We start from the raw sequence: 24,739 nt of genomic DNA, 5'->3' as shown, positions 1-24,739 counted from the left end.
AGTAATGGAAATTTAAAAATCATAGCTAATTTAAAATGAAAGTACCATCGTTTTCTTTCTTTCACTCACTGATGCTTATTCCCTGTTTAATATGAGAGGCTTACAGATGACATTATTATATGGTAGACAACCTAACAAGGGGATACTTAAGCTTGCTCAAGTTTCCAAATAAACCTGCAGCAGAACCATGATATAAGATCCCTAACAATTCCCCCACTATCACTTATTTCTCTTAAAAGATACTCATTAAAATCAGATTATCAGAGACCTATTTCCCCTTCTGCTGGACCCTTGGGGACAGGTCGGGAGTGGCAGTGGACAAAGATTGCTGAAAACATTCTGACATGTATCAGGTGCCCTAAAAATATCCAGGTGAGAGGTCTGCTTTTGGTACACAGTGTAAGGGAGGCTGCAGGCTTGCAGTGAAGCCCAGGGCTCAGTTTTGTGGCATTCTGAATATGGCGTGGCAGCAACAGCACAGCATGGCTGGAGGGAGGGGCTGGGCAAATAACCCAAGTACATCATGATAGGAATCCAGAAGCTCTGACCAGTGAAGACCTGGGTCAGGATGAAGACCATACAGTATGGGGAACACCACGACTGCAGGCAAATACAGTTGATCCTTGGAATCCATGGGAGACGGGTTCCAGGAGCACTACTCCCGCCCCGCCCTGCAGATACCAAAATCCGGGGATGTTCAAGTCCCTGATAGAAAATGGGGTAGTATTTGCATCTAACCCATGCACATTCTTCCATATACTTTGAATCATCTCTAGATTACCTATAATATCTTTGAATTATAATACCTAATACAATGTAAATGCTATCTAAATCGTTGTTATACTCTATTGTTTAGGGAATAAAGGCGGGGGAAAAAAAGGCTGTACTATTCAGTACAGATCCAAATCTTTCCCTCCCCGCCCCCCTACCCCAAATATCTGCAGTTGGTCGGAGCCACAGACGCGGAGCCCATGGATACAGAGGGCCGACCGTAGTAGATCTAAGGACAGCAGAAGCCTCCTCAAGGCTTTCAGAGCCTAAACAGAGAGAGTCATTACTCAGTGGTTACCAACCCAGGCCCTCGTAGCAAAGCCTTAGGGGGACTGCGTGTGAGTCTACGTTCTCCCCACGCCAGCACCGCGAGGCAGATCTGACCATCATTCCCAAAGGCCCCCCTCACTGCTCCCAGACCTCACCTCAGTGGAAGCTGGGGATGGAAGAAAACTGAAACACATTACCCCAAAGAGACTGTTTAAACCAACAGAGGCCAAGATCCTGTTTACTCCCATATTTTTCTTCCCACCATCCACTACTAAAGGTAGAGGGCCTCTGACGAAGACGATAGGTGATAGAAAATACAGTACATTTTGTCATCTACATAATGAGTCATGAGTAGAAATTTGCAACTTCACTACACAACTGAAACAAGGAAGCCATCATGACTCCAAATCATAAGCTGAAACCTATCTGCCAGTACTAAGTGGCGAAAGGGAATGTGCGGAAAGCCATCACAGGCCTTCTCAGGCTTCCAGCGATACACAGATACATAATTCTGAATAAGAGGTACAGTGATTCTACTGATGCTTGCATCCAAGCAGGGAATCCAGATGGAAGTATAGGCCATAGGAGAAGTAGAGAATGTCTCTTTGAACCACGGGTTAATACCAGAGAAAGGTGGGCTGGCTGAACCAAAGAATCCTTGTTACTATGCCAGATCCACTGTGCACACGCAACTCTTCAGTCAAGGGTGATCGAAGGGGCAGATGTAGAGTGGAGGTAGCATTTCGTGATAGACTCTGACATGAAGAACCAGCCTACCCTTTCAAACTAAATAACAGATTTGGTGAGAAATGACTAAGTAATAAGTCAAAAAAAAAAAAAAAAAAAAAAAAAGGCTGTAGCCTGCTGCACCCATCCTCCCACCCTATTCCAACATAAACAACACTCAGAAAACAACCAATACTGGATGTCTGCATACAATTTGGAAAAAAAAAAAAAAAAAAAAAACTCAGAAAGAGGTAAATTAGCAGCATATAACACAAGAACTACTCAAAGAAACACAGGAAGAGTTCAGATAAATAGTTCTCCAAAGTCTCAAAGGCAACCATAGGAAATGTGACCCCTCTTAAAAAAAAAAAAAAAAAGAGCTCAAAGAAGAAAAACAAAGGTTCAAAGACAAGATTATACAACAACAGAAGGAAATGAAAGTCAAGCTGATAGAACTCAGAAAAAAATGGAGAGAAAAATAACATTATTGAGATAAAAGCCACATTAAGAAGCAACCAAAAATAGAATAAACGTGACTAAAAAGAAAGATAAGGATGGGAGAAATCATATAAAATGAAACAGATAAGACTAACAATATAAAACCAATTTACTGAGAAGACAACAGATATAGAGGAGGAAGCGGGGTAGAAAGAATATGTAACTCTCCAAAGAGGCTCACAAAGCAAAAAGAACAAATGTACATTCAAAGATATATAATAGGATAAAACCTGTCAAAATAAATAAAACCTGGAATTTGTGGATTGATTATGTTTATACAACTTTAAGGCTAAAGAAAGAACCAGGCATGGTGGCTCACGCTTGTAAGCCCAGCACTTTGGAAGGCCCAGGCAGGAGCACTGCTTGAAGCCTGGAGTTTGAAACCAGCCTGGGCAATAAAGTGAGACCCAGTCTACAAAAAAAAATGTTTTTAATTAGCCAGGCATGATGGCCAGTGCCTGTAGTCCCAGCTACTCAGGAGTCTGAGGCAGGGGGAGATTGCTTGAGCCCAAGCCTTCCAAGCTACACTGAACCATGATTTTGCCACTGCACTCCAGGCTGGATGACAGAGCAAAATGCTGTCCAAAAAAAAAAAAAGAAAAAAGGAAGAAAAGAAAAGAGAAGAGAAAAAGGAAAAGGAAAAGAAAAAGACTGAAAAGAAAGTGTGGAGGTATTAAGTTAGAAATAAAAAACTCATGGGCCAGGCGCAGTGGCTCATGCCTGTAATCACAGCACTTTGGGAGGCCAAGAGGGGGCAGATCATGAGGTCAGGAGTTTGAGACCAGTCTGACCAACGTGGTGAAACCCCGTGTCAACTAAAAATACAAAAATTAGCCGGGTGTGGTGGTACACACCTGTAGTCCCAGCTACTCGGGAGGCTGAGGCAGAAGAATTGATTGAACCTGGGAGGCAGAGGTTGCACTGAGCTGAGATCACGCCACTGCACTTCTGCCTGCACAATAGAGCGAGACTCCATCTCAAAAAAATAAATAAATAAATAAATAAGAAATCATGTATACGAAAGGAAAAAAACTCAGGTCAGCCTAATTTCTCAAAAGCGACACAGATACAGAAGACCACACAGCAATATGGTCTAAGTACTAAAAAAAGGAAATGTCCCCCAATTTTACACCCAGCAAAGGTATCCTTAAAGTATAACAAATAAATATATATTCTGTAGAATGTAAAAACGTAGTGCCCCTTCTTTAAAAAAAGTCATCTCTATACGTATTGATTTGAAACCATTTTCAAGAAAATACAGAATAGTGTATACAGTGTGCTATCTTTTTTTCAAAAAAATAACTATACATGTGTGTTTTTAAATGCAAAGAGTATCTCTGGACAAATGCTTAAGAGGAACAGAGTAGCTAAGGAACAGGGATGAAAGGAAGGCTTGTTTTTCACCACAAATCCATTTGGACTTTTTACCGTATATACATACGGTACTTTAATTTTTTTTTGAGACAGAGTTTCACTCTGTGGACCAGGCTGGAGTGCAGTGGTGCGATCTTAGCTCATTGCAACCTCCATCCACCTCCTGGGTTCAAGTGATTCTCATGTCTCAGCCTCCTGAGTAGTGGGAATTATAGGCGCCTGCCACCAGGCCCGGCTAATTTTTGCATTTTTAGTAGAGATGGTGCTTCACTATGTTGGCCAGGCTAGTTGCAAACTCCTGACCTCAGATGATTGGCCCGCCACGGCCTTCTAAAATACTGGGATTACAGGCACGAGTCACTACGTCCGCTCTAAAATTTTTTTTCAAGCGAAATGTGCTCATTTTCTGTCATTATAATATGCAATCAACAGCCACTTCAGACCTCTCACTAGTAGGCACACAATAAACAGTAGCTGTTTTTTCAAAACTGCATTTTAGTTAACAGGTGGATACTAATTTCTATTTCTCTGGTTGTAGATTTACAGACTTCAACTACAACACCAAATTTTACAATGTGTTTCAGATAATCTCTCTTCCTCATCTGAAAAAGAGGGACCTGAACTAACAAGGTCAAATATCTCTGCTACATCTATAATTCTGTGTTTACAAAGCCCTTTTATTTCAGATGTATTTAGATGGTTAATTTCTTTGTGTGTGTGTGTGTGTTTTTTTTTCTTTGAGATGGAGTTTTGCTCTTGTTGCCCAGGCTGGAGTGCAAAGGCGTATTCTTGGCTCACTGCAACCTCTGTCTCCCAGGTTCAAGTGATCCTCCTGCTTCAGCCTCCAGAGTGGCTGGGATTACAGGTACATGCCACCAAGACTGGGTAATTTTTGTATTTTTAGTAGAGACGGGGTTTCTCCATGTTGGCCAGGCTGGTCTCGAACTCCTGACCTCAGGTGATCCACCTGCCTCAGCCTCCCAAAGTGCTAGGATTACAGGCGTGAGCCACCGCACCCAGCCCTTTGTTAGTTTTTTTTTGAGACAGGGCCTCACTCTGTCACCCAGGCTGGAGTGCAGTGGCATGATCATGGCTCACTGAGCCTTGCCCTCCCAGGCTCAAGTGATCCTCCCACCTCAGCCTCCAGTGTAGCTGGGACTACAGGTACAAGCTACCACCTCCAGATTTATTCATTTATTTGTTTATTTTGGAGAGACAGGTTCTCACTATGTTGCCAGGGCTGGTCCCGAATTTCTGGGCTCAAGCAATCCTCCCACCTTGGCCTCCCAAAGTGCTGAGATTACAGGCATGAGCCACCACATCCGGCCACAGACATTTAATTTCTAACATGGCTATTTCTAATGTTATAAAGTGAGTATTTTGCTCACATATCTCTGTTTGAGGTTAGAACTTTTTAAGATTTTTCCTTTAAGTGACAATAAAAGCTAACAAATCGAATTCAGTGTGGGGATAAAAAGAAAAATAGACCAAAAGTGAAGCGATAAATGACATAATATCCTGAGGCACAAGTAAAATCTGCTCCTTTCAAGGCAGAGACAATATTATCAAAATGTCTTAGCACTGTGAAAACACTGGAATATTTCAAATTATGCAAAAACCTCTGTATTTCATAAACTATCCAAAGACACAACGCCAGAGGTGTTTAGCAGCAACGCTAACGTAAACAAAGATTTTATAACTTGCCCTTAAATCGACCAAGGACTCAAGTGCACCAAACTTACATTAATTAGAAGCCTGCCCCGCACTCTCAGCAGACGACTTCTTCTCTTTACCAAAATCGAAGCCATAAGCCCAAGTCCTCTTATTTGCTTGCCTCATCAGCCGTGCTCTTTCCTTTACTCACATCTCATGCCCTCTCTGCTTCTTAGTTAATCCTTTTAAATTCCCTGTTCTCCAGCTTTCAGTCTACACTGGAGCCTCGCCTCTGCTTTCAAACACATGCAGAACTCCGCAGCTCCGTGTCTCTTCCTTTCTCTGACAGATTCTAGAACAAGTTCTCTGTAGCTATTTTCTTACCGTACACCTTTCCCCATAACCTCCTATAATCTGGTTACTAAAACTGTATTGTGAAAAGTCACAAATATTCAGCAACTTCTTTTTCTTTTTTTTTTTTTTTTTTTTTTTTTTTCTTTTTGAGGCAAAGTCTCGCTCTGTTGCCCAGGCTAGAGTACAGAGGTACAATCTCGGCTCACTGCAGCCTCTGCCTCCCAGGTTCACGCAATTCTCCTACCTCAGCTTCCCGAGTAGCTGGGATTACAGGCGCCCACCACCACACCTGGCTAATTTTTGTATTTGTACTAGAGATGGGGTTTCACCATGTTGGCCAGGCTGGTCTCGAACTTCTGACCTCAAGTGATCCGCCCGCCTCAGTCTCCCAAAGTGTTGGGATTACAGGCATGAGCCGCCACGCCCAGCCAATTTCTACAGCTTCTTCTGAATTCTCATTATTCTTTGCTTGTCAGCAGAAAGAAGGACCTCTCTGAGGAGGTGATCTTGAGCAAAGACTGGAAGGGTGAGTAGGAATTAGTTAGGCGTGCTAGTGATGGGTGTGTGGGAATATTCCAGAAGGAATATCATATTTAAAAAAACAAAAACAAGAAAACCCTGAGGTGAGAAAGAGCTGAGCTGGTTTGAAACCAGTGTGGATGGAGCAGAGAGGAGAAGGGGAGGCTGGTTCTTGAAGAACAGGGACAGGAGTGGGAAACATGAATGGGTTCACCTGCTGAGTGCCATTCACTGCTGTCCTTTTTTTGTTGTTGTTGTTGTTGGTGGTGGTGGTGGTGGTGGTGGAGTCTCACTCTCTCACCCAGGCTGGAGTACAACAGCACAGTCTTGGCTCACTACAAACTCCACTGCCTAGGTTCCAATGACTCTCTCACCGTAGCCTCCTGAGTAGCTGGGACTACAGGTGTACACCACCATGCCTGGCTAATATTTTGTATTTTTAGTAGAGACAGGGTCTCACCATGTTGGCCAGGCTGCTCTTGAACTCCTGACCTCCGCCCACCTCGGCCTCCCCAAGTGCTGGGATTACAGGCATGAGCCACACTGTCTATTTTTGAAAGATCATTCAGGCTGTAGCTTGGACAATGAATTAGAGGAAATAAAACTAAAAGTCATGGTGATCAGATCTAGAGCCCTGGTGGTGTAGAGAAGAGGGACATTCAGAAGTAGTGTCAGCTGGAGCGGGAACATGGGACATGTGAAGACAGGAAGGAATCACTGAGGAAAAGGGAGGAGAAGTTATCAGAGAAACAGCAACCCTGCTGCCCAGTGTAGGATGCTCAGCTGGCCGTGGAAGAACGAAGGAGTAAGCAGTTAAGGGTATTCATGAGTGAGTGACTATAATGCCAGGCCAGGGAATCTAAACTGGATAAAGGATGTAAAAACGGGAGTGGTGTCTGTGAATGGAGAGAAAATACAGGGAATAATGATTGTATGGCGACAGAGAGACAGACCAGGAACTGGCTGCTGGTCTTCACATGCAGGGAGAGGGATACAGGGAAGGGGACCTGAAGGTTGCCAAGAGGAAGATGAGGTAGTGAAGACTGATGATGTGATTTCAAATAAGAAAGGGCTTACAAGAAAGAGTGGAACAGTGGTACTGAATGACACGAGGAGGGAAAGTAATCCCACCTCCTGTCTTGGAGGTGCATGTGGTATGAGAACAAAACTACCCTAAGGTTTTAGTTAGGGTAAGTAATTACTGGAACATTCCAGAAAAGACTGATACAAAAGGCTGTTGGTCTGCAAGTGGGCAATACAGGGGGCACAGTGAAAGGGACTGGGAGGCAGTGGAGAGATGACAGAGAAGGGTAGAGGACACAGAATTAGAAATAATGGAGGCTGCAGTGGTTCTCAAATACCACGAATTCTCTCCATCTCCACCGATAACACCTTAGCCCAAACCCCGGCCACTGCATCTCTGAGGCCTACTGCCACGATACTCTGGCCTCCCCACATACATCTTCCATATCTCCAACTGGTTCTCCCCACTACAGCCAGAATAATCTTTGTAAAGATGAAACCAATCATTCACTGAAACCGAGATAAAGGGGAAATAAACACATGGAAATGCCGCCTGTTTTTGAAAAGTGTAAACTCCAACAAAGACATGGAGCATGCAGTGGTTGGTATAAAAACATCATGCGTCTCACCATTCCACCATCACTTAAAAGCTAAATGCTAATTTAAAGTATCGGCATTATAAATTTGAATTAACCAGGACAAAGCTTTGGTGGGTACAGTTCATGAAATTCATCTCAATGTACTCTATTTTCTGAAAACCTTCTCCAGCTTAACCAACCAGATCAGTTTGGTTGAAAATTATTTATAATAAGAATATACATGACAGGAGCAGGCACAGTGGCTCACGCCTGTAATCCCAGCACTTTGGGAGGCCAAGGCGGGCAGATCACCTGAGACTGGGAGTTCAAGACCAGCCTGCTCAAAATGGAGAAACCCTGTTCTCTACCAAAAATACAAAATTAGCCAGGCGTGGTGGCGCATGCCTGTAATCCCAGCTACTCGGGAGGCTGAGGCAGGAGAATTGCTTGAACCTGGGAGGCAGAGGTTGCGGTGAGCCGAGATCACACCATTGCACTCTAGTCTGGACAACAAGAGCAAAACTCCATCTCAAAAAAAAAGAAGAAGAAAAAAAAAAGAATATACATAATATGGGCTGGGCGCAGTGGCATAGGCACCTGTAATCCCAGCACTTTGGAAGGCCAAGGTGGGTAAATTACGAGGCTAGGAGTTCGAGACCAGCCTGGCCAAGATGATGAAACCCCATCTCTATAAAAATACAAAAATTAGCTGGATGTGGTGGCAGGTGTCTATAATCCCAGCAACTCAGCAGGATGGGGTCGCTGGAACCCAGGAGTTGGAGGGTGCAAAGAGCTGAGATCGTGCCATTGCACTCTAGCCTGGGCAACAGAGCAAGACTCCATTTAAAAAAAAAAATATATATATATATATATATACACACACACACACACACACACACAAAATATTTAAAACAAGTTCGAAAACATGATTTGGCAGGGCACAGTGGTCACACCTGTAATCCCAGCACTTTGGGAAGCTGAAGTGGGCAGAGCACTTGAGGTCAAGAGTTCAAGACTAGCCTGGCCAACATGGTGAAACTTTGTCTCTACTAAAAATACAAAAACTAGCTGGGCATGGTGGTGGGCACCTGTAACCCCAGCTACTCAAGAGGCTGAGACAGAAGAACTGCTTGAACCCAGGAGGTGGAGGTTGTAGTGAGCCAAGACCATGCCACTGCACTCCAGCCTGCGCAACAGAGCGAGATTCTGTCTCAGGAAAAAAAAAAAACACACACACAACAACAACAACAAAAAATCCATGATTTATGTCCTATTTCAAGAAGGCATCTCCCCACATGTCATAATGCACCTATCACTCTGGATTCCATTAAAAGCATTTCACTGCATTTGTGGTACAAATAACGCTGAAGTGGAAGATTTTCCATGAGTTGTTTGGAACATTCGATTTTCCTATCTACGTCATCATAGGGAAAAAGAAAGTACACACCCTAAGTTAATTTGACATTTGAGAGATATTACTGACATCCTTTACCATTAAAAAACAAAAAAGAACACTTCCTCAGAGATACCTCATGACATAGTTAAAATATCATAGCTTCTATTACAACAAGCACCTGCTAAACATTTAATTTTATTCAACTTTAGAAATGTAAAATTTACAAAACAAAATATTTGCCAAAAAAACATTTCCAAAAATAATAAACTTTAGGAAGACAGAGGCTGTAAAAAGTGTTTTTGATTCACCTCATAAGTCATCCTTTTTGTCATACACAAATTCTAAGGTCTTTCTTTGTCATCAAATGTTAAGGAGATTAGCATTGTGCAGAGTGAAAATATAAAACAAAAACCCAGGTATTCCACTATTTTTAAAAAGACTTTGATCATATGTCTTGCCTCTACTTCTGAAGACGATATGAAGGATAAAAAACCGATTTGCTAGTCAAGTTATAACTAATTCTCAGAAAGGAATAACTAGTTCCTGCTTCTTTAATAGGCTTTCATGGTGTATCTTAAAAGTGACTCTTCTGCACAAAATGTGGAAAAAGATCTGTATGTTTCTGATTGCTTTGTTTTGTTTTGGAGACAGAGTCTCACTCTGTCACCCAGGCTGGAAAGCAGTGGTGGGATCCAGCTCACTACAGCCTCAAGCCCCTGGGCTCAAGCAATTTGCCCATGTCAGCTGGTTGAGTGGCTGGGATTACAGACATTTGCCACCATGCCTGGCTAATTGTTTTTGTTGTTGTAGAGGTGTGGTCTCACTATGTGACCAGGCTGGTCTCGATCTCCTGGCCTCAAGCAATCCTCCCACCTGAGCCTTCCAAAGTGCTGAGATTACAGGCATGAGCCACAGTTTTCTGATTCAACTTGTGGTCTAGAAAGAATCCTAGAAATAATACATTCCAATTCAATGCTCTCCTCCTCCCATTTTACATCTAAAAAAATTAAAGAGCCATATAAATTATGTAATTTATAGGGGCAATTACTTTGCAATACTCCTTAGAGTATTTCACTTAAGTTCGCATGTTAAAAGCAAAATAGCAAATGTAATCTAAATATGAAGACATAGTGCTTGTATACAGTAGATGCTCACTGCATACTTGTAAGACTGTTTTAGAGATGGAGACGTCTATTGGTTCTTTTTAGTTCTTATCACTTAACTACTGCTAACAAAAAGTATGATTATTAAATTATATATCAAATAGAGGAGGTATATCCCATTTCCCATTAACAAAGAACTTTGTATTCTATGCAGTTAATTAAATTGTGATATTACCACCATCCAACGTTATTATAGTTCACTAAATTCTACATAAACTGCAACTAGAGATGTGAAGCACAAACATACTTTAAAATTCTAAAAAGCCAAGATGCTGACAATAAGCACATAAATTTCCAATTATTTAGTAGATCTAATAACGCTGCTAAGTCACTCGCTTCAACACTTATTTCTAGGCAAAGCATGGCAAAACTCAAACAATTTAATGCTATTATAATAATTAATGATTCTTAATGTTTTAGTATAAACTAGAACACACATTTCTAGGCAAAGCATGACAAAACTCAAACAATTTAATGCTATTATAATAATTAATGATTCTTAATGTTTTAGTATAAACTATAACACAGTTTTAAGCCTTAAGATAACACAAAAAGGGGAGGCTTTCTTTACCCTGCTCTCCTATTTCCTAAAATACTATTTCACAATAGAGCTATTATACCTCTAGTGACCTTCCACAGGGAAATGAGATGGTTGTTTATACAAACAAAAGGAGGCAACCCGTTTTTGTAAGTTTGCTCTTTATCCCCATCACCTTGGAAACAGCCCTTATCTCCCAAATATATATGTAATAATGACCAAAACATCAAGAGGAATTACACACAATGATGGTGAAGACCTGTCAATCTGTCACAAAAGATTATACTAAATATTCATGTGTTATAAATGTAATTAAATATATCTCAAAGGATGTGAATTGCAAAAACAAATTTTAGGTACTGGTCTACAATCAGGCAGGTTGGCTAGTTTCTGTTTAATTATCACCTCATTAATTGATCAGTAACAACTTTAATTTCAGGTTTATGGTTTACAAAAATATCCTACATTATTTTGCCCACAGTTTAATTATGGTAGTAGTTTCTTTTGGATTGGTGTGATAAGGTCACTCTCTGCAGATCACACTGTAAATTATATCAGCTTAGTGAATAACTCCAGGTAGATAAGTTCCTTACATAAAGAACAATTGAAACTGCCTTTCCCTCCCCTACCTGATCGTGGTGGAATCCTGCATTTCTATGCAGTTTTGTTGTCAATGGTCACAATGCTTGTGTTTGAACCTCAGTTCCACAAGTTACCTACGTGTTCATGTCTCCACTTTCTCATACGTAAAATGCATATTCATGGAGTGGTTGTGAGGAATGAAGTCAAGCCCTTAGAACAGCACCTAGTACATAATAAGCCCTCAGTAAATGCTGGTTGTTGTTGGTAGTTCAACTTAGTGACGCTCTGTACTCCTCCCACAAAAATGATTATTAGAGATCTATTTTTCTCCTTTTCCAACCATGCCTACTTTTACTGTTCTTCAATTTTTCTTGTTCTTCCATTAATATCTCTTCCATTATTTATCCTCTTAATTTCATCAGATTCCTATTAGTATTTCTTTTGCTTTTCATATGTATTTTGCTACCACTGATGTCCCCCAATAAATCCCATTACCTAAGCTGGTGGTTTACCACCACAGAACACATCTATTAACTAAGTGGACTAAAAGACTTCCATAAAAATGGCTACGTATTTCCTTTTCCTAATTCCCATATATTGTGACTGTGGTGTGCTGTTTCTTGTTAATCCAGCCTACTTTATATTATTATCTGTGAGCTGCTTAACATTCTACTACTATCCTTAAGCACTCAGAATTTCCCCTAGTAGTCCATTTCTCCTGGCCAATAATAAATGTATTTGATATTCTGTTTTCTACGCTCCTATCTACCAAGGATTTTCCAGCAGGTTTGCATTCTGTTTTTTAGCCTCTGTGGCCACCAGTGACATTATTCCTAATATGTACATACTAAAATATTAATTATATTTTTACATTATAATACAAATAACATATTTAATAGTTTTATGTTTGTATCTTAAGTTTATTTGCTACTACAATTTTATTCCCAAAATAATTGGTGGATTACAAATCTATTAACAGGATTCTTTTGTAAGCATGAACAATAAAACTCCTTTTTCTTTTTATTTATTTGCTCTCGTGGTTTGTCCCAATTTCTTTGATAGGTAAAGGTGAGATATAGAAACTGATGCCCCAGACCCACTCATCACATCCATCCAGGGAATAAGCTAACAATCAGCCATTTACTCTGTGCCCTTTACATCTCAAGGAAGACCCTGGTTTAAAAAACAACAACAACAACAAAAAACTATCCATTAGGTTAATCATAATCAAGCATGCACTGGCACTTGTAGAGAGTATATAGGGCACTTATCAGCCCTGTAAGCCACTGCCATGACCTTACTTTTAACTGTTAAGCTTACAGTTACCAGTGTCCTTTTATTGCACCTAATAAGAAATAGAAAAATGGTATAGTTACCCTCTATTGTTCTAATAAACATCCTGGGGAAGTATTTCTTTGTATCTTGTTCGTTTCTTGTAAAATAATTTCAGATATACATAAAAGTTATAGCAATAGTACATGGAGTTCCCTTATACGCTTCACCCAGATTCCCTAGCTGTTAACATTTCTGAGCAGTAAAGAATACATTTTATGATGTCCTATTACCCTTTTTTTTTCTTGAGACAGAGTCTTGCTCTGTCACCCAGGCTAGAGTGCAGTGGTGTGATTTTGGCTCACTGCACTCTGCCTCTCAGGTTCAAGCAATTCTCCTGCCTCAGCCTCCCAAGTAGCTGGGATTACAGGCGCCTGCCACTGTGCCCGGCTAATTTTTGTATTTTTCAGTAGAGACGGGGTTTCCCCATCTTGGCCAGGCTGGTCTCAAACTCCTGACCTCATGATCCACCCGCCTCGGCCTCCCAAAGTGCTGGGATTACAGGGCATGAGCCACTGTGCCTGGCCTGTCCCATTTCCCTTTAATACTTCAGCATTTATTCCCAAGTACAAGGACCCTCTCCTTAGTGAATGTGAACAGAGTTTGTGAACTAGGTGGTGATACGGGAGTAATAGTAACTTCCTGATTTTGTTGACTGCACTGTGCTGTCACCAACATTGTGCTGTCATTAACATTTTGTTGACAGCACAGTGCAGTCAACAAAACAGGAATTTACTATTAATCCAATATTACCATCTAATCTACAAACTCTATTCAAATTCTACTAATAGCCCCAATAATGTCCTTTATGGTATGTCTGAGAGCTAATTTAGGCTCATACATTTAGTTTTCATGTCTCTTTGGTGTCTCTGTCAACCTGAATAGTTCCTTAACTTTGCTTGTCCTTCATGATTTTCCTTGTGCTATGGACTGAATGGTTCTGTCCCCTCAAAATTCATATGATAAAAGCCTAACCCTCAATATGATAGTATGAGGAGACAGGACCTTTGGGAGGTAATGAGGTGGTGGGGGTGGAGCTCTCCTGATGGCATCAGTGCCCTTATAAGAAGAGATACAAAAGCTGCTTCCTCTCCCTCTGCTCTCAGCCATGAATGAACATAGCAAGAAAGATGGTCATCTGCAAACCAAGAAGTGGGTCCTCACCAAACACCGGATATGCCAGCACCTTGATTTTGGACTTGTCGGCCTACAGAACTGGAGGAATAAATGACTGTTGTTTAAGCCGCCCATTCTATGGTATATTTATTATAGCAGTCCAAATTGACTAAGGTATTTCCAGACTAGCAGGGCATAGACCAGTTAATGTGGGGAAAAGTTTCCTCTCGATTAATGCATTTTTATCAGGAATACCACAGAAGTACTGTTGTGCTTTTTTCAGCATCAAATCAGGAGGCACAGCCTGGTCAACATAGCAAAATGCTGTCTCTATTAAAAATACAAAAAACATTAGCATGGTTTGCACACCTGTAATTCCAGCTACTTGGGAGGCTGAGGCATAAGAATCCCTTGAACCTGGGAGGTGGAGGTTGCAATGAGTCAAGATCGTGTCACTGCACCCCAGCCTGGACAAGAGAGCGAGACCATGTCTCAAAAAAACAAAAAAAATCAGGAGGCATACCTGTCACATTACCAGGATGGCTACTTTATTACTGGTTAATATGGTTTCTGCCAAGTGTGTAATGTTAAGCCCTAAGCAAATACATCTAAATCTGTTTCTGTGTCTACTGATAAAAACAAACAAACAAACAAACATGACTTCACATTGATACCTCTGATTCCATACATTTCAACACTGTAGGATTTATTTTAACTTTCCTCTATTCTATATTTGCAGCTCCCTTGAAAGACAGTGAGAAACTGCCTCATATTATCCGGCTAACAAGTTTGCTACTATTTTCTTTCTTAATTTGTCTGACATACACATAAATCTTCTACTTTAAATATATTTCACAGCAAGTCAAAGAGTATATACATTATAGAAAAGAATATGACAGGGCTTTAACAAAAAAACAGTCAACTGATTTGACACTAACGCAAAATTTAATAAGAAACAGGTTTCTCTTGGGGAAAAAAAAGAGTGTGCTAGGTGGTCAGTGGACATGGGTTTGGGAATTTAGGATACTGCAATTGAACAAACTTTTAAAAAAAGTATCAATTTACAGGACTGCAATACGTGCTATAAAATATTTCAGAATAAAAACAGTGGTGTGCAAGGAGAGGTTCACAAGAACAGCACACAGTGTTCACTGCACCAGTAGCTCCATTGTGTGTGGACTTTACCATTTCCCTGGCAGGCTGGGCATGGGGGCTCATGCCTGTAATCCCAGCACTTTGGGAGGCTGAGGCAGGTGAATCACGAGGTCAAGAGATCGAGACTATCCTGGCCAACATGGTGAAACTCCGTCTCTACTAAAAATACAAAAATTAGCTGGGCACATGCCTGTAGTCCCAGCTACTCAGGAGGCTAAGGCAGAAGAATCACTTGAACCTAGGAGGCGGAGTTTGCAGTGAGCCGAAATGGTGCCACTGCACTCCAGCCTGGGTACAGAGCGAGACTCCGTCTCTAGATTAAAAAAAAAAAATTCCCTGGCAAAAAGTTAAGGAAAATAGCTCATTAGGTTAGGCTATTTGGACAGTCATGTTTTGTACCAAATAATTCCAGTGCATATAGTATAGTAATTAGCAAACCAATTTGGCCATAGAGAGAAATGGGTTTGTTGAGTCATATCACAAGTAGGGGCGACAGGCTGGGCATGGTGGCTCACGCCTGTAATCCCAGCACTTTGGGAGGCTGAAGTGGGTGGATCACGTGAGGTCAGGAGTTCAAGACCAGCCTGACCAACATGGTGAAACCCCGTATCTACTAAAAATACAAAAATTAGTCGGGCATGGTGCACTTGTAATCCCAAAAGCTACTCAAGAAGCTGAGGCAGGAGAATCGCTTGAACCTAAGAGGCGGAGGTTGCAGTGAGCTGAGATCATGTCACTGCACTCTACCCTGGGTGACAGAACAAGACTCCATCTCAAAAAAATAAACAAGTGGGGGTGACAAAAATGGCCAACTCTAAAAGACACACTGATATAGTCTGGACAGTTGTCCCTGCTCAAATCTCATGTTGAACTGTAATCTCCAAGGCTGGAGGTGGGGACCGGTGGGAGGTGTTTGGATCATGGTGAGAGGGCCAGGCAGGAAAAGGTCCCTGGAAAAACTCCAACTGGCCCGTGCGCTGGGGTGGAGCCTTGGGAAGTCCTTGCCATTTGCACCATTTGGCCCCTCCTCTTCCTATGTGGAACTAGGAATTCAAGCTGTGGGTGAGAAGCACTCTAATAGGAACTATGGCCTTGCAAATTCCCTGTTCCCCCTTTTTATTCCTTCTCACCCAATAAAACCCTGTCTTACTCACCATTCAAACTGTCTGCAAGCCTGAATTTTTGTGGCCATGGGACAAAGAACTCCTTCTTTAGCTGAACTAAGGAAAAGTCCAGCAACCATTTTTGGCACCCAATGTGGGGCTCAAGAAGCAGTGAGTGAAATGGGGACTCAAAACCTCTCACTGTGGCTCCTAAGCCTTTTCATCCTGAGATTTCTGAGGGTGGAGGAAACTGTGCCCCCACTGCCTGCTGCTCTCAGGGGTCGAGAACCAACCCAACCTTTCCATGGCCCTTTTCTTCCTTTTTCGGGAGGGACCAGTGAGCAGCAGCTCCCTAACTCCCTCCCCCACTGCTGAGGCTTGGATACATGGTCCAAGACACCCGAGGTGGCTGGCTGGCATTTTCTGCCACGAACCACTGGAGCCTTCCCCTTCCCCTACCAAGGGTTTCAACTCCATTGGACAGTAACTAAGCTTAAGCTTCTCTCCTCAATAGAGGAACCACTTGCATGAGAATAAGAGGTTCTTTCCTAGGCATTTTTAAACTGTTTTTTTTTCTTTCCCTTCTCTACCCTGTCAGCAGTTAACTTTTAAGTTTTTCTCTTTTAGAAGACACTTTACTAGGCCAGATCCCCACTCCCGTAACTATCACTGTTTGTATGCTCCGCACGGTGTTGGTTGTGAAATCAGACCTCCATCTTGTTTTACATCCTGAGGGCATGGCTTCTAACTCCAGTGGCAAGGCTTTGTTTAGCAATCCTGCCTTAGGGGGCAAGCCTTCTCTGGTTCCATATCTGCATGTTTTCCTAGCCCTGCCTCTTAAAGGGCCCCACCCAGCGACTGGGTTTTCTTTTGCCTGTCTGTGTGTATACTGTGTGTGTTATCTGTAAGAACAACTCTAATTAATTTGGCCTAAAGAAAGACAAGCACTTGGATCTAATATTTTTTAAAGGAAAAATAAAAACTGTGGTACCTTTCAGTTCACGTGACTTTAATCATTGAGAAATAAAAACAGCCTTAAGGATTATTGGTAAAAAGCAGATGTTGTCAAAATGTCAACAGGTGGACTAAATAATGCAGGTTAGATACAAAGTTTGCTAAGTGTTTTGAGGTTACAAACTACTTTTTGAGTTTTGAGAACTATTTGACTTACTGGCTTCACAACTGGTAAGGCCTGGGGACATATGGAATGAACCATGACCTTAATTAAGAAGGCAAACCTTGGCAGCACTTAGCACACACTTAAACAAGTAAAACAACTTACCAAGTTTGTTTGTTTGTTTTTTGTTTTTTGTTTTTTGGGGTGGAATCTCACTCTGTCACACAGGCTGGAGTGTAGTGGTGCAATCTTGGCTCACTGCAAGCACCGCCTCCTGGGTTCAAGCAATTCTCCTGCCTCAGTCTCCCAAGTAGCTGGGATAACAGGCACCTGCCACCATGCCCAGCTAATTTTTTGTATTTTCAGTAGAGACAGGGGTTCACCATGTTGGTCAGGCTGGTCTCGAACTCCTGACCTTAGGTAATCCACCTGCCTCGGCCTCCCAAAGTGATGGAATTACAGGCGTCAGCCAATGTGCTCAGCCCCAAGTTTTAAATTGAAGGTAAAAATTGTTAGGAGTTACCATTATAACATGTAATTAAGACTACCTAATTAAGATTTACATGCAAGGTATGGAAAAACAGTAAAATAAAAACTTTTGTCTAGGTTAAAGGACAGTTTTAAACTAGGAAAAAGCTGAAGGTTCAAACAAGTGGTGGAAGAATTGTGGAAAAGAATCTTGCAGAAGAGGTTCTCTATGTGAACATATTGACTATATTCCAAAAGGTATTATATGGTTTTTCTGTAGATTGAGCATTGGGAAAAAAAACCCACAAGGTTTTTGTAAGTGCTAATCAGCTCTTTGGCAAAATTCGTAAAGGGTTATAAAAGGTTTTTACCTATTTAAAATTTCTGAGTCATTACTTTGGCAAAACAAATAATTTATGGTAATCTGGAATTCTATTTTATAACACACAGTGTTTTAAACCTTAAACATTTAACAGCCTTCTCAAAATCAAACTTCAGTTTCAAAATTGTCTTTCCTGACACCTGGCTGTTTGGATAGTCCAGAGGGCCCCTGGAATGTCCAGAAAAAAGAGGTAAACAGGATTATTTAACATGTTTAGTTATATGGGATTGCCAAAATGATGTTCAATCTTCTTTAGGTTATATTTTTGTGAATAATGCTAACATATGTTCCCAAATTGTATGCAATTTCTAAAATCCTAATGTCCAAGTATATGCAATCAATCATAATTAAGCTTGTTATGTTAAGTTACTGTAAACCATGGAAGTAACCAAACTTCTTTGTCAGTTGTGTTTCTAACTGTAACTACCCTGAACATTTAGCTATACACAGGCAATTGTTGTCTTGTTTTAATCCTTTTCAAAAGATGGTTTATGATAAGCTACAGAACTTTAACAGGTCCTCTCAAATACAGGCTTCTGGTAACTTTGGAGATTGTAACATTAAAATAAAGGAAAAAGTACAGGACTCATAAAGAGCTGAAGTATTCACAAATATCAAGCAAAACAAGAGAACTTAATGGAGTGAACTCAGAAACCTGAAGCAACCTTTTTGACTTTTGCTTGGCATATTGCTGATCCTTGTTTAGTTTTTCAGAGTCAAGGAAACTTATTTTTAACTATTTTCATTTCCTTTTTTTTTTTTTTTTGAGACAGAGTTTTGCTCTTGATGCCCAGCCAGGCTGGAGTACAATGGCACAATCTCGGCTCACTGCAACCTCTGCCTTCTGGGTTCAAGCAATTCTCCTGCCTCAGCCTCCTGAGTAGTTAGAATTACAGGCATGTGCCACCACGTCCAGCTAATTTTTAGTTTTAGTAGAGATGGGGTTTCTCCATGTTGGTCAGGCTGGTCTCGAACTCCTGACCTCAGGTGATCTGCCCACCTCAGCCTCCCAAAGTGCTGGGATTACAGGCATGAGCCACTGCACCTGGCCTATTTTGAACTATTTACGGACTTTAATAATTAAGTAAGGTATACACTCCTGTGATGAAGGTTTGGAGCATGTTTGTTTCTCTCTTCCTGGTTCCTCTAGACTTTGGAAACTATCTGTGAGTGTTCTTAACTTATGACAACATAGTTGTTTGTATCAGCGCAGTAAGAATCCATTTTTCTTTGCAACAGGACACAGTTGGAGAAAGTGGTTATTTACCAGGGCTTTGACTGAAAAGGTAGCTTCCTTTCAAGGAGTCAATCTTGACTGGCAGAGCCAATAAAAGCCCAGTGGGGAAACTGGCTTCATACCCTTGTCTATGCAGTCCCTGTACAGGGTTACTGACCTGTGGTCAGTAAAGAATGTCAATTTCTGGCGGGGCATCGTGGCTCATGCCTGTAATCCCAGCACTTTGAGAGACCGAGGTAGGTGGATCACGAGGTCAAGAGATGGAGACCATCCTGGCCAACACGGTGAAACCTCGTCTCTACTAGAAGTACAAAAATTAGCTAGGCATGGTAGCGCACATCTGTAATCCCAGCTACTCGGGCAGCTGAGGCAGGAGAATTGCTTGAACCTGGGAGTCAGAGGTTGCAGTGAGCCGAGATCATGCCACTGCACTCCAGCCTGGTGACAGAGCAAGGCTCCATCTCAAAAAAAAAAAAAAAAAAAAAAAAAAAAGAATGTCACTTTCTAACAGGTCCAGGAGCTCCAAGTTTATCTTGGGACCTTAAAAGGAGAGGATCCCCCGACTCGCAAGTATTTAAGGATAGAAATCCATGGCGGGGCTCAGCTTAAAAGGTCTTATCTGAGATTCCTTGGAATAGACTTCCATCAAAGCCAATTCAAAAGGCCTATGTAGAGATAATTATTATTGTTGCATTTTATGCAAATATTCAGGCCAAGTATCAGAGTAAAGTCTACTTTGCAAACCACTCAGTTCTATCATAATTTTTTGTTGTTGTTGTTTAACAAAAATGAGAACTGGAGAGAAATTATGTTCCAAAACTTATCCTGCATTTGTCATTAAATTCTAAACTCACTAGTTGTTTTTCAGTTTTCACTTACATTTTAAAACTAACCCTGCTTGCTCCTGTGAATCAACCAGTAATCTCTGGCTGCAGCTCAGAAAGAACAAGAGGGATGGGTAATGTAAAAGTCTGAGTCAATATTCTAGTTCTGAGCAATTATCCTGTAAATCCTGCCAGGTGATGGGAATAAATAGGATGCCCATCACTCCGAGGTTTCCTTTTGGTAAAGACAAAGGGAGCTAACCAAAGCCAAGCACCATGCACCCAAATCCTAGCAAGCATAACTACAGCCGCCAGTTATCTGGGTGTGTCGCAAGACATGCTTTCCTCTCCCTTGTTAGAGGTGGACTCAGTTCCACAGTTTCACCTTAGTATCTGGCTTACGATAAGGAGTCCACACAACTGCCCCCGAGACACATTTGTGTTCCAGACTCAATTCCAAGCTTCGGGTCAAAGCCCTAGAAAGACAACTGGATATAAGGGATCCACAGGCAGATGACAACACAGGTTAAAAGGCACAGCACAGGTGAGCGTGGCTGATTCTTGCCAGTTAAGCCAACCCAAAGCTTCCTGTTTCATGGATAAAGGCCACGTTAGTATCCATGGCATAGAGAACTCAAAGCTACTGACAGCAAGGGAGATAGGGCATACGTGGGTAAGAGTGGATGATTCTCACCCCTTAGGTCCCCTGCTTCATGGGTGCAAGTTGATTTGACACCCATGGCAGCACCTGCCAAGGTTGCTGGGATTCGGGATGCAAGGACGGAAGGGGAAGACGATGCTCTCCCTTCCCTCCCTCACTGACCCTGGGTATCTGCCAGGAAGAGAAGAGAACCAGGGAGGCCTGCTCCCCTCTTTCTAGATAGGTAGCCATTCATCATCAGTCTGTACCCCTTTCCAATACATCCTGAACCCCCGGGACTCCTTTTGGGGGGGAAAAAAAACACCTTCTTTTCTTCTTTCTCCTCCTTAGTTCTCTCTTCACAAATAGGTAATTGTGTCTCGATACTACGATACACTCACCTCAGATGCATCCTCCAAGCTGGAAAAAATTAATTTCCCAAACCTTAAGTGGGTTGGCTTAGGACTGGGCTCAGGGGAAGGGAGCCCAGAAGCCCAACATGCCAGCAAAAGGGTGAAGTTTTCTCGACCAGTCGGGCTTTGGGCCTCCTTCTCCCTGTGCAAACTGGTAAAAGGCCTAAGTTTTGAGCTATCTTTACCCCTCCTCTTGTTTCGTTTTGATACATGTTTTCTAATAACCCAGTTTGTCTGTTCTTGCCCTCGGCCATCAAACTCCAAACGGTCATGCAACCAGAGACTCTGGCGATGGCCCCTTCTGCTGGGAAACCTTAAGGCCTTTGACGGATCTCTGCGGTTTCCCCAAAACGGCATCCCCTGTCAGCAGGAAGCAGTTCAGATCGGTCTTTGTCCTTGTTCTAACGGCAGTTAGATGTACTTCTTTGCGGGGAGGGGAATGAGACAGCGAGGTGGGAGGGGGTTCTTGGAAAAATTCCAACCAGCCTGCACACTGGGGTGGGGCCTCAGAAAGTTCGCGTGTTTGCAGCGGGGAGGAACCTGGCCCCTCCTATCTCCCTGTGTGGAACCAAACATTCAAGCTGCAGGCAGGAAGCACTCTAGCAGGACTCTGGCCTTTAAGAGTCCCTGCTCCCCCCTTTTTTTTCCTTTTCACCCAGTAAAACCCTGTCTTACTCACCATTCGAATTGTCTCTGGGTCTGAATTTTCATGGCCATGGGACAAAGAACCCCATCCTTAGCTGAACCAAGAAAAAGTCCTGCCAACATGGGAGTGGATTCCTCATGAATGACTTGGGCCATCTCCTTAGTGAGCTCCTGTTCTGAGTTCCTGTGAAATCTGGTCATTTAAAAGTGTGTGGCACATCCCCCCCTCTGCTCACTCTGCTTCTCACCATGTGAGGTGCCTGCTCCTCTTTGGCCTTCCACCATGATTGGAAGCTCCCTGAGGCCTCCCCAGAAGCAGATGCTGCTATGCTTCCTATACAGCCTGCAGAAGCATGTGCCAACTAAAACCTTTTTTCTTACAAATTACCCAGTCTCAGGTATGTCTTTACAGCAGTGTGAGAAACGGCCTAACACTCATGCCAATAACACACATGCCAATAACTGAGTGCTGTTTGTTTGGTCCTTTTCCCTTCCACTATTGCCTGACATCTCTCTCGTCTATCTCCCCAAATTCTGTTATCAACTTCTAAGCTGAATGTGAACTATTTCCCTTCCCATTGCTTTTACTACTGACAACCCCATCAAACAAGAAAACCTTCCCAAAGCCCTATCTCCAACCTGCTACAGTTGTATTCACCTCCACAGACCAGTTACAAATGTGGCTTTATTGTGTCTTACAAGTTTTCTCAGTTCAAAATCCTTCTTGGCTTTTGGTTGCTTAATTAAAAAAAAAAAAATTAAGTTCTCCACATGGTCCTCTGGGTCTTCTGTACTAATGGTCACAATCTAACTATCATTTCCATTTTTCTTCCCACGTTCTCTTACATTCAGCAAATGTGCACAGGTACTATTTCCTAAACTTTAGTCCTACTATTTTCTAAACTTGGACTAGCCAATTCAGCCTAACAGAATTCTACCAACCATCTTCCATGACCTGCCACCCATCCTATTCATTTTGTTCAGTGTACTCTTGATTTTCTGCCTCATGCCCCCTGCCCCTGCCAATACCACCCACCCATACCACCCCTTGCCCACTGCTAAATAGGGCTGGGTCTTTCCTTGCTCTGAATTTCTGTAACACTTTATATCTCAATGTACTTATCAGAATAAGCCTTATATTACAATCATTACTGTATTAATCTCAACACCTCCAAACTAGGCTGGAAGTTCACGAGGGCGGGCATTATTCCTTCATGTCCCTCATGAAGAACTTAGCACAGTGCCCTGATCTTGAAGAACGACAGATCCTTGACAAGTATCTATTGTACTAAAATAAAAATTATCTAATTAAGTTAGAGAGAAAATCTAACTGATATTTATAATTATAGGATTACTGAAAAGCTATGTTTTAAACTAAAATATCAAAACGGACACAAGCATCGTGGCTCACTTTCATTATCTTAATGGATGTTTTCCAGCTAAATGTTTTTTACCTTTGATTGTTGACCACTGACAACATGGTTCTTTTTTTAAAAAAAAACAACTCTCCAACAGTTTTTGTAAGACTAATAAAGCAACTTTTAAGTCAAAATACTTTCAGTTGTAATGTCCTATAAAGTATTTATAATGGTTGTATTTAAAAATCCGTATATGCTTACAATAGCAGATTACAGTTATTCTAGCTATATAAAGGACTCCATTATGCAATTTTACAATACAAAATCTAGAAGGGATCCACACAGAGGTAAACATCTCATCACCACCCACACGTATACACCCCAAGCATACTTACTATAGCTCATTTAATGAAAGGCAAGCAATAAGAAAGAATTGCGAGATAAATTTAAAATGCTACTTAAAATTATATCCCAATACTAAGGTTTCACTTTCATGTCTACAAAAATAAAATTATCTATTCAAGTTGTTAGATAAATCCTTCTAATTCTGCAAACAAAGTAAGACTATTCTATTATTTGTGAAACTGTGCTCCCAAACTGAAAGGAGAATAAGATTGGCACTTTTCCAGGAGTCTTGAAAAACAGAGAGTCTAATATGCATCAGTTGTGGTAGCACTTACCAGAAATTGTACACAGAACATGGCCAAACTGAAAACTAATAAGGAAAGAGTAGAAAATGACTGGGAATGGTACAAAAAATAATGAGCAAGCTACATTTACTCCTGAAGGTCTCCCAAGATACAATTTTAAAAAAACAGTTGGCGGGGCACAGTGGTTTACACCTGTAATCCCAGCACTTTGGGAGGACAAGGCAGGTGTATCACGAGGTCACAAGTTCGAAACCAGCCTGGCCAACATAGTGAAACCCCATCTCTACTAAAAATACAAAAATCAGCCAGGCATGGTGGCACACGCCTGTAGTCCCAGCTACTAGGGAGGCTGAGGCAGAAGAACTGCTTGAACCCAGGAGGCAGAGGTTGTGGTGAGTTAAGATTGTGCCACTTCACTCCAGCCTGGGCAACACAGCGAGACTCTGTATCAAAACAAACAAACAAAACAAAACAAAAAAACAGTTAAAGTGTTTTTAGAGTTTAATTCCTTAGAAAGCTATAAAAAATATATAAAATATTTCAAGCAATGCTACTTTGAAATAAAAAAGGGAACAAGTCAAGTCAATTCTTGGGATAAGCCAAAACCATGGGAAAAGAAACAATAGTCTGAAATATGATCTTGGTTTCTCTTCCTCTCCTTAGTCAAAGATCAATATTTTGAACACATTCTAAAACATCCTTAAAAAAAGCACTTCTTTTTGGAAAGTTTTTCTACAGAAGAAAAAGACATCATTACCTCTAACATAAAGAACTAAAATCGGCCGGGTGCGGCTCACGCCTGTAATCCCAGCACTTTGGGAGGCCGAGACGGGCGGATCACGAGGTCAGGAGAT

At 41.6% G+C, this 24,739-nt stretch overlaps 1 protein-coding gene across 3 annotated transcripts in view; it reads right to left on the bottom strand.

Moving 5' to 3' along the window:
* The window catches only part of PCCA (propionyl-CoA carboxylase subunit alpha), a 436,745-nt gene that overhangs the window by 103,577 nt on the left and 308,429 nt on the right, over positions 1 to 24,739 (bottom strand). The window lies entirely within an intron of this gene.

The sequence above is a fragment of the Macaca fascicularis genome, chromosome 17 (genome assembly GCF_037993035.2).
Source record: "Macaca fascicularis isolate 582-1 chromosome 17, T2T-MFA8v1.1".
Lineage (NCBI taxonomy): Eukaryota > Metazoa > Chordata > Mammalia > Primates > Cercopithecidae > Macaca > Macaca fascicularis.
This window is presented reverse-complemented; position numbering and strand designations above follow the sequence as displayed.